Below are 11,430 nucleotides of genomic sequence, written 5' to 3' on the forward strand. Positions count from 1 at the left end.
GTTGTCAACTATATCCCTCCCTTCTGGAGGGGTGCAGTGTTGATCTCTATCAAGGTAAGCGAGATCTGGAGTTCCACTAGAAAACAATCATTCATGTCGAATGGAGGGAAAGGAGATAGCCAACATTGCCCATCCCCTAAGAGCAGATAAAGGTGAACTGGAACAGTAACTCCAAGGGTTTCAGCTAAAGGAGCTGAGACCCTCAGAGAAGTAAAGTGGCACAGAGATTCCTCTATGCAGGGGCTTTACACAAACAGTGTCTGTTTCAGGACTTCCCTGGTAATCCAGTGGGTAAGACTCCACACTCCCAATGCAGGGGGCCTGGGTTCAGTCCCTGGTCAGGGAACTAGATCCCACACGCATGCCACAACTAAGAGTCTGCGTGCTGCAACTAAGACCCAGCGCAGCCTAAATAAATAAATATTTTTTTAAAAATTATAAAACAAAACAAAACAAAACAAAAAAACAGTGTCTCTTTCAAATTCTGTCTCTGTCTCTTTCCCTCACCTGCTCTGTGACCTCCAACAGCTCACCTAACTTCTTTCAGCCTCTGGTTCCTAATTCTTACCTTAGAGGCTCATTGGGAAGATTAAGAAACAATGCTCATCTTACTGGGCCCATAGAGTGCTAAATGAGAGGTACATATTAAACAGAATATAGCAAAATTAGGTTGTGCTTGAATTATGTTTCATTTCAACAAACATCTGCTGAGACTACCACGTACCAAGGCACTATGGTGGAGGCTAAAGACTAGCCTATAGGTAGAGACTAAATACATCAGCCCTCAAAAAGCTCACAATCTGGGGCTTCCCTGGTGGCGCAGTGGTTGAGAATCTGCCTGCTAATGCAGGGGACATGGGTTCGAGCCCTGGCCCTGGTCCGGGAAGATCCCACATGCCACGGAGCAACTAAGCCCATGTGCCACAACTACTGAGCCTGCGCGTCTGGAGCTTGTGCTCCACAAAAAGAGAGGCCGCGACAGTGAGAAGCCCGCGCACCACGATGAAGAGTGGCTCCCGCTTGCCACAACTAGAGAAAGCCCTCGCACAGAAACGAAGACCCAACACAGCTAAAAATAAATAAATAAATAAATAAATAAATAAAAATTTTTTTTTTAAAAAAAGCTCACAATCTAGAGGAAGAAAAAGACAAACTTAATTCCACTCCTAGTACTTACCCCTCCCCAAATTAAAACATACATTCACACAAAGATTTCTTCAAGAATGTTTATGGCAGGACTTCCCTGGTGGCTCAGTGGTTAAGAATCCGCCTGCCAACGCAGGGGACACCGGTTCGAGCCCTGGTCCGGGAAGATTCCCACATGCCGCGGAGCAACTAAGCCCGTGCACCACAGCTACTAAGCCTGCGCTCTAGAGCCCACGAGCCACAGCTACTGAGCCCAAGGGCCACAACTACTGAAGCCCACGTGCCTAGAGCCCACACTCCTCAACAAGAGAAGCCACCGCAATGAGAAGCCCATGCACCACAATGAAGACCCAGGACAGCCAAAAATAAAATAAATTAATAAAAAAAAATGTTTATGGCAACTATATTCTTAATAGCCCCAAACTGGAAATAGCCCAGGCATTCATCAACAGATGCATAGATAAACAAAAATTATAGTACATCCATACAATGGAATACTACTCAGCAATAAAGAGGAACAAACAACTGATTTTATGTAACCTGTCTGAATCTCAAAAACACGCTGAGTGGAAGAAGTCTTACCCAAGAGTACATATTCTATGATGTCATTTATATGAAGTTCCAAGACAGGAAAAACCATCAGAAGAGTGGTTGCCTAGGACAGAGGCAGGGCAGGAGGTTGCTGGGAAGGGGCAGGAGGGAACATTCTGAGTGATGATCGTATGCTATATGTTGATAGGGGTCAGATTGCACAGGTGTATGCACATGTCCAAATTCAGTAATTGTTCACTTAAGATTTGTGTATTTCATTGTATATAAATTTCACATCAAAATAGAAAAAAAATTGTAAAAAACAATTGAACTCTGATTAATGGTATACTTCTAGGGGTATTTAGGGAGAAGTGTACTGATGTCTAGAATTTACTTTGAAATGTATCAAAAATAATATGGATTAATAGATGGATAGCAGGGCTTCCCTGGTGGCGCAGTGGTTAAGAATCCGCCTGCCAATGCAGGGGACACGGGTTTGAGCCCTGGTCCGGGAAGATCTCACATGCTGCGGAGCAACTAATCCCGTGTGCCACAACTACTGAGCCTGTGCTCTAGAGCCCGCGAGCCACAACTACTGAGCCTGCGTGCCGCAACTATTGAAGCTTGCATGCCTAGAGCCCATGCTTCACAACAAGAGAAGCCACCACAATGAGAAGCCCACGCACCGCAACAAAGAGTAGCCCCTGCTCGCCGCAGCTAGAGAAAGCTCGCATGCAGCAACGAAGACCCAATGCAGCCAAATATAAATAAAATAAAATAAATAAATTTATTTTTAAAAATAGATGGATAGCAGCATGGAGAGATGGACAGATATGTGATAAAACAAGGATGATAAAGTGTTAACGGTAGAAACAAGATGTCAGAGAAATGGGAGTTAACTGGAAAATTCTCTCAGCTTTGCTGTACATGTGAAATATTTCATAATAAAATGTTGGAGTGGAAAGCCAGTACTGTACAGTGCAAGTCAGAGTTTGATAAATGATGTGGTTGAGAAATAACCAGCTTTCTCTGCTGTGGGAGTGGAGAGGAGAAAGTGATTACTTCTGCTGGGGATGGATGGTGGCAGGGGTCAAGCAGAGTCTCAGAGAGGAGGAGCCCTAGGAAATGGGCCTAAAAGATAAGATTTTAAAGGCAGAAGAGGGAAAGGGGGAAAAGGGCATCCCAGTAGATAAAACAGGGCAGCGTGAAAATGCTAGGCTCTTTTGGGAAGCTGCAAGGGAGCAGAGAGACTTTGGGGGCAGAATGGCAAGAGAGGAGGCCGATGAGTTGAACTGTGCTCAGGCTGGGATGGGAATTAAAAGACAGACAAGAGCATGTGGTTTTGACTCAGTAAACAATGGGGAGCCACTGAGTGTGTGTATGTGTAAGGCTTTGACATCTGACAGCCAGAGTAGAGGAAGGCAGTGGAGAGAGCCAGCAATGCGAAGAACAGCCAGCAGTGGGGAGAACAGCAACTCAAAGTTTTCTATTGCTTTTATTAGCCAGCTGATAAGGAGGACAATTTTTGTGACAGAAAAGTGGTCAAGACATGACCTTCCCGGAGGTGAGAAGTCTGAAAGTGAATCAGGGAGATAATTCAGTTTGTCTTAATTCCCAGCTCTCTAGTAACTTTGATCTCCCTGAAGACTTCCTGTTCCCTTTGAAGGTCTAGGCTGCCCGTTGACCTCCCCTCTGGCCCTCAGCCACAGCCCAGAAGATGCAGCTCACCCTCAGCACCCTCCGGAATGAACACACTGGGAGTCGGGAAGCCTGCTTTCCAGTCCTGCTGTTGCCACCATCCCTCTCTGCGGCCCAGATTCCTCATCTGTAAATCAGTTGTGCTGGCCCCACTGTTCCCTGTGGTTCCTTCCGGTTTTGAGACTTCTCTACTCCAGTCTTTTTCTTTTCTTTCTTTCTTTTTTTTTTGGCTTTGCCACGCAGCTTGCAGGATCTCAGTTGCCCGACCAGGGATCAAACCCATGCCCCCTGCTGTGGAAGCGCGGAGTCCTAACCACTGGACCACCAGGGAATTCCCTACTCCAGGCTTCTTGCAACCAGCCTGCCAGGCTCTCTCTCAAATGTTAATTTTCCCCTTGACGTGCAGATGTCTTTCTGATCACAGCCCCCACTGTCTTTTTCCCATCTTCCTCTTTCCTCCCCGGTCAGGGGTGTCACTGTGGTGTCCAGCTCCAGCTCCTGGCTGATCTGGGCTGAGGCTTGAAAGAGCCCTGCTGGCAGGTCAGGAGTCTCTGAGCTTCAGGGGCTGAAAGTGTGAAAGGGGTAACAATTCCCACTGCCCTGGTTGTAAGAATAACAAGAAAGTGATGTGTGAATGCACAGCCTGGGGACTCATCCTCTCTCCTCCACACCTTCCCTCCATTTCCCCAAGTTCACAGAGGACAGGTAGTGATTTACCTGAAAAGGATACAGGACAGTCACAGCCCTCCTTGGTCCAGCACCCACGACACCTGTTTCCAATCTTCACACCAGCCCTGCAAGCAAGACAGGACAGAAATGCCCCATTTCCCCAACCCTTACTGAGTTCTAGGAAAAGCTCAAAGTTTCACACACATAATCTCCTTTAATTCTCACAGTGAGGCTGGTATCTGTTCCCCTTCTGACAGTTAAGGAACTGAAGGCTCAGAGAAGCTACATAACTTGTCCAAGGTCACACAGCCAAATCCCAGAAATTCACAACCAAAGTATCAAAAGGAAGAGTTACTTGGTGTCCTATATGCCCAGCACTGACTTTTAAAAATATATACTATAATCCCCACAGCTAGAGTCCACTCAGGCCCTGAGAAGCCTGCCCTGGGGTCCTGGCGCACACATGGGAAGGTGGAGGTGGGCAGGGTTGCTCACCAGTCTTGGGTGGCAAAAGGAAAAGGCCTAGAGGTGGCATTTGCTGCTTCCTGAGGGACAGTGGGAGTTCCCCAGACTCATCCTTTCACTGAGCTAATCCTGAAGCTTCACCTGAGAGTCAACTGGTGGGAAAGAGGCAAGGGAGGGCCTTCCAGGGTCTCTCAAAGATGCAGTCAGGAAGCTGAGAAATGGCAAGGCACATGCAGGGCGGGCATGTTCAGAGAAGTAGGAGCAGAGAGGAGAGTAGACTCCTTTTGGTGGGTAGAGGTCCCTCTAGGCCTCGGATCCCAGGAGCAGCTTCCCATGCTATCTGAGCAGGCAGGCCATGTGCAGTCAACCTTCCACGGATACCCCCAGCACCACACTTGTGGGCTCAATAAAAGCTTTGGAAGAATGCAGCTCAGATGCCACCCCTGGCAGCCCTTCCCTGACTCTACTCAGGGGAAGAGGTTCATGTCCTCATGTTATGTGTTCACCAGATGATGAGCACCTTCTGCCCTGGTCCAAGCCACTTCTGATTCCTCCATCCACAGCAAGCGGTGCTGTGTCTTCACTGGGTTGTGTACTTATACTGCCTCAACTACTGCCAGGGTTCATGGTCCCCTAAATAGATGACATGGGGGCAGGACTGCTGGATCCCCATGGGAGTCTGGGTCCCTTGGAGTCCCACTCAGCTCGGAGAGCCCATGACTTCTGAACAGACAAACCTTCCCATCCTCATTATCTGTGGTTACTTAAAAATATGTCCAAAAATTCTTAGACACTTTTCCCTTTCAAAGGTGAAGCCTCATTCTTCTCCCCTTGAATGCAGGCCAGACTTAGCGACTTGCTTCTACTGCATAGAATGTGGCAGAAGCGGTGCTCTGACTTTGGAGGCCAGCACATAAAAAGTTATAGCTTCCTCCTGGTTCCTTCCTCTCGGACCGCTCACTCTGGAGGACGTCAGTCACCATGTCTTTAGGACACTTATGCAGCTCTGTGGAGGACCCCTGCGGGAAGGAAAGGAGGTCTCCCACCACCAAAGCCAGCACCAGCTGGCCAGGTGAATGAGTGAGCCCCGTGGAAGGGGATGCCCCAGCCTTAGTCAAGCCTTCTTGACTGCAGCCCCTGCCCATGCATGACCACAATGCTTGAGACTTCAAGCCAGGACTGGCCAGCCAAGCCATTCTCGAATTCCTGATCCACAGCAAATGTGAGAGATAATGAATGTTTCTTGCTGAATTAAGCCACTAAGTTTTGGGTAATTTGTTGCACAGCAGTGGATAACTAAGACATTATCCTCCTCCCCATTGCCTCTCAGAAAGCTCCCTCTGCTCCAGCCATACTGAACCACTCAATGTTCAAAGCAACACATTTCTGCTGAGTACCTTGTGTGCCAGCCCAGGCCAGACACTGGGGATAGGGCAGTGAACCGGCTAGATCAGCATGGCCACTGTCCTGAGGAGCTTAAGGGGTCACGCACTCCAAACATTTACAGATCCTGCTTTGGCCCACATTGTGCCCTCACCCAGAAAGCTTGCCCCAGCCCACCCCTTATAGCTAGATCCTGAACATTTTTGAATTGACCATTCTCCTTCAGCCCTGAACCTCCTCCATGAAGCCTTTTCTGATTGCCCCATTGGAAATGAGCTTTCTCATCTCTGAACTCCTATAAGGCTTTATCTCAACCTTAGCTTGACCACTTAACATCTTCCTTGTACTATGATTATTCATGTTTATTACCTCTCAGGTTAGCTGCTGTAGTCCCCTTGGGGAAGATGTCTTATATGTGTCTGTATTCCCCACATAACTAGTATACAAAGTGTCATGTGCATAGTTATCATTCAAGAAATGTACATTATGCAAATGAACACGTGAATGAAGCTTTCCAAACCTCTCCTTTAGAATTTTTATGGAGGCTGCTTTACACAGATGGGATCTATTAAATCTCTGGCGATTGATTCAACCTCCAGCCCCTCTGCCCTCCCCAGAGGTCAAGGGGGTGGGATGAAAGTTCCAACCTCCAATCACCTGGTTAGTTTCCCTGGCAACCAGCCTCCATCCTTAGGTGCTTTCCAAAAGTCACTAGGTTAACATAAACTTGGGTGTGGTTGACCAGAGTTTGTTATGAATATCAAGATATCTTTATTGATCTTTCCGCTTAGGAAATTTCAAGAGATTTAGGAATTCTGTGCCAGGAATGGAGATGAAGGCCAAATATATATTTATTATAAATCACAATATCACAGTGAAAAGTCTCATTGGGCGGTGGGATTTCAAACAAGTACAGAGCAGCATTTTACTTGCCAAACTTACTTGATGAAGTAACAGCTTATCTTCCTGAACTTTCTCAGTGGTAGAGTTTGTATTCAAGCATTAAGCTCTCTTAACACTTTTTTTTTTAAGTTATTGTAAAATATATGTAGCATAAAACTTAGCATTTTAATAATTTTTAAGTGTACAGTTCAGTGGCATTAAGTACCCTCACATTCTTCTGCAACCCACACTGCCATCCATCTCCAGAACTTTTTCATCATCCCATATTGGAATTCTCTACCCATTGAACACTAACTCCCCAGTCTCCCTGCCCCAGTCCCTGGTAACCATTGTTCTATCTTCTATCTATGAATTTGACTACTCTAGGTATCACATATAAGTAGAATCATACAGTATTTGTTTTTTATGGCTGGCTTATTTCAGTTAGCATAATGTCTTCAATGTTCATCCATGTTGTAGCATACATCAGAACTGCATTCTTTTTTTTTTAATGTCTTTTTTAAAAGAATATATCTATTTATTTATTTATTTGGCTGCACCAGGTCTTAGTTGCAGCACTTGGGATCTTCGGTGCAGCATGCAGGATCTTTCAGTTGCGGCATGCGGGATCTAGTTCCCCGACTAGGGATCAAACCCGAGCCCCCGGCAGTGGAAGCATGGAGTCCTAACCACTGGACCACCAGGGAAGTCTCAAATGCTTTTTGATAAAAATGATTGTGTTATGAGCATCCTTACTTTGAGCATAATGAGTGTTTGTTGATGCTTCAGCGTTGACATGCTGAATCCTTCTACCTCTGTCAGTGCCTGTTTCTCTCTACAATGAAAGGGCTCACTTGGGTCTTCTTTATAGCTATGACTGTGGCTTTTGCCTTCCTTGAAGTCTTGGGCCCTGACTCCATCTGTCCCTTGGGCAGGAGTGAGTGGACTGTGTGTTCTCTAGACAGAGAAGGGATATGACCTTGGTCAGCACACTTTCTTGGCCTGGAAAGCCCATCGTAAGGGGCGGGTAAGCACAGTATAATAAATATAAACAAGAATATTGTACTATCATTATAAATGAGATAAATATTGCTGTATCAGCAATCATATCACAATATCTAAATGTATCAAAGTAACACCTTGTATACCTTAAAATTATACAATGTTACACAACAAATTTATTCAACTAAAATTGTTTTTAATAATAAAAATAAAAGGGGGCACAAGTAAGTCAAAGGAGATGAACTCAGGGAGTCTGAAGCCATAGCTAGGAACACACATCTGACTCTTGCATCATGACAGGCCACACCCCTCTCTGCTCAAGCAGGTTGGTGAAAACCACCTCCAGGCATTTCTCCTGGCACATATCACCCCAGAACCCAGCCAGAGATCAGTACTGATGTCAATGGGGAATCCCAGGCATTCGGCACTCATGTCCAACACCCAGCCTGAAGAGAGGGACATGGCAGCCTAGTCTGGCTCGTCAGGACACCCAGGTGAGGAAAACACTGCCTAGAGGCATGGTTAACAGTTTATGTATGGAAGGAAGCCTCTGCCCCAGAGAACTTCTCTGAGATCCCACAAGGGGATACAGCACCCACATCCTGTACCTGCCTGCCCCAGACCTGAGACTCATGGGTGTGTTCAGCATCCTTCCTTAAAAGCATGGGAGAGAAGTATGATGCTGTATGATACATGCCAGCATCACCCTGTTTCTGCGCTCCAGTCCTGGCTCCTTCATAATGAGCTGTGAGGACTTTAGATGATGTATAAAAGTACCAGAACCCAGCATGCCCTTGGTAAGTGGAATCAAGGCTCATCATCATCATGTTTCAGCTCTGTTGGAGGGGAGAGTAGGTTGACCATGAGAGGTTGTGGGTTTTGTCATCTACAGCATGCGAAAAACCAGAGAAGACCGATGGAAAGGAACACAGTGGGCAGGAGCAGAGGGCTGTTTCCAGGCTGCCATGGACCTGGGGGGCAGGTCACACACTCACCAGTCCAGTCCCATTCTCAGCAGTCAGAAGAAGCTCTTGCCCAGGTCACTTGCTCAAGCTGGGGACTCACCTGCCCAATTTAGACTGGAAAGTCACTGGAGAAGACCCTGTTCAGCCAATGGGCAAGAAAAAGACCCACACTTTGTTCCAAGAGAGACCCTAAGGGGCTGTGCTTCATGCGACTCCCCTGGCTCTTCCCTGGGCGCTGCTGGTGTTGCTCACATCATCAGGAATGAAGCGCTGCACAAATCATTTGGGGCCAAAGCACCTGGCTATGAGCGCTGGCTTTGTCACTCAACAGGGAGTGATCTTGGGCAAGTCAGTTAAGTTCCATAAACCCCAAGTTGCTCATCTATAAATCAAGCACAGTGTTAGTGAGAGGGTCAAGGGAGATAGATAACACATGAAAGTGCTTTGTAAATGATCAAACTCTACACAAATGATAGGTATTATTATTATTAAATAACTCCATGGCCAGAGATTCTGGATTCTGGTATTGGCCCTGCCTTTACCTAGAGTAAGTCCCTAGCCTCTCTGCCCATTTAAATAGTTGGGCTAAGGACTTCCCTGGTGGCACAGTGGTTAAGATTCTGTGCTGCCAATGCAGGGGGCCTGGGTTCAATCCCTGGTCTAGAAACTAGATCCCACATGCATGCTGCAACTAAGAGTTCGCATGCCACAACTAAGGAACCCTCCTACCGCAACTAAGACCCGGTGAAACCAAAAAAATAATTGGGCTAGAAGAGTTTCTCTATTTGATTCAGTCTAACAGTCAACAGGATCAGAGTAGGAAAGGCAGGGGTTGTGAACCTTGCGTGGGAGGGCCATGCAAAGGCAAACAGACAGCAGCAACAAGCGCTGAAAGACCACAGGAAGAGACCTCATGTGGGGTGGCCTAAAGTAGGGCATTGAGCCAAGCTTCTGGCAGTGCTGGGTTTAAACAGGGAGGCCTCAGTTCAACCTCAGTTTCCTGAGCAGCTCCAGGACAAAGTTGGCACCACTGTTTGGAAGGGCCACTCCGTGCAGGACTGGTGTCTGCAGGCCAGGCAGACATGATGTCATCTGTGCATCTGGAAACCACAGACCAGCCCTCCTGGGTCTCCAGCGGCTCTCATGTTCTCTGGCCAGGATCCCCAAGTTCCGTTCTCTCTATATCCCCAACCCTGTGCATTCCAGGCTCCCAAGGAACTGAGCTAGGACCTCCTGGGCTTCCATCCAAGCATCTAGTTCCAAATTCCCCCACCCCTTCGTCCCTTGGGAGTAAACAATATAACTTTAAACAAAGACTGCTGCCTCAGCCTTGAGGAAAATACTGGGCCAATTTCAGTGCTCTGCTGACTGTTTATTTCTTCATACCCACACTTAGTGCCAAGATAGAACCTGAGGGGCTGTGTTTATTGCGATTCTCCTGTCTCCTCCCTGGGCTTCCAGGTGCTGGGAAAGATGCTCACATTCACAAGGTCCACACAAGTGCAGCAGGTGTGTTTCAAGTCAGAAACTTGGTTGTTTGATCCCACTTCTGTCCTTTAGTTAACTGGCAAGTCTGTCAGCCTCTCTGAACCTTAGTTTCTTTGTCTGAAAAAATGGGGCCAATAATATTGATGTCACACGGCTGCTGTGAGGATGGTATTACTCTGGGCATATCCGGTGGCTGCACACAGTGGGTGATCAACATCAATGACCTTTCTGCTCTCCTCTCCCCCTTCCATTAGACCATGGTTCTCACTCCCCTGGAGGGGAGTTCACGTTCCCATTTCTGGGCCTCACCACCACAGTATCTGATTCAGCAGTTCTGAGATTTGCATTGCTAACAAGCCCCCAGGGGCTGCTGCTCCAGTGGTCCAGAGGCTACTCTTGGAGAACCCTCATCTCCCTTGTGAGGAGGAGGTGGAGGGTCTCTACTCCCAGCCTGGCACACAGGGGAGCTCCAGGATGGACTTGTCAAAAGTGAAAGACTTCAAGTATTTATTATATTATAACTGACATATCAAAAAATTCACCCATTTTAAGGTGTACGGTTTGATAAGCTTTAGTAAATTTACAGAACTGTGCAACCATCTCCACAATCCAGTTTTACAATATTCCCACCACTCCAAAAAGTTCCCTTGGGCCATCTGCGGTCAATCCATGTCCGCTCCAAGCTCCAGGCAACCGCTGTTCTGCTTTCTGTCTCTAAGTTTTGTTTTTACAAGACATTTCACATACATGGACTCATATAATTTGTGGTCTTTTGTGGCCAGCTTCTTCTGGTCAGCATAATGTTTTTGACGTTCATCCATGTCGTAGCATGTGTCGGGAGTTCATTCCTCTTTACTGCTGAGTACTATTCCATCGTGTGGGTGCATCACAATTGGTTTATCCACTCGCCAACGATGGACACCTGAATTGTTTCCAGTTTTTGGTATTATGAATAATGTTGTTATGAACATTCACATATATGCCCTTGTGTGGACATGTGTTTCCAAATGGTTTACCTTCTTTAAAGGTAAACCGTAATTTACCAAGTCTCTCCTCCCCAGTCCTTGGAGCGTCTGCAGCCAATACTGTTAGTGACTAAGGGCTAATGGGAGGCCCAGGCTCAGCTCAGCAGCTAAGATCAAACTCAGACCCCTCCCCAGGCCCTGTCTCCCTGCAGCCTCACCTTACCCACTGGTCACGG

This window comes from Balaenoptera ricei, chromosome 11, assembly GCF_028023285.1.
Source record: "Balaenoptera ricei isolate mBalRic1 chromosome 11, mBalRic1.hap2, whole genome shotgun sequence".
Classification (NCBI taxonomy): Eukaryota; Metazoa; Chordata; class Mammalia; order Artiodactyla; family Balaenopteridae; genus Balaenoptera; species Balaenoptera ricei.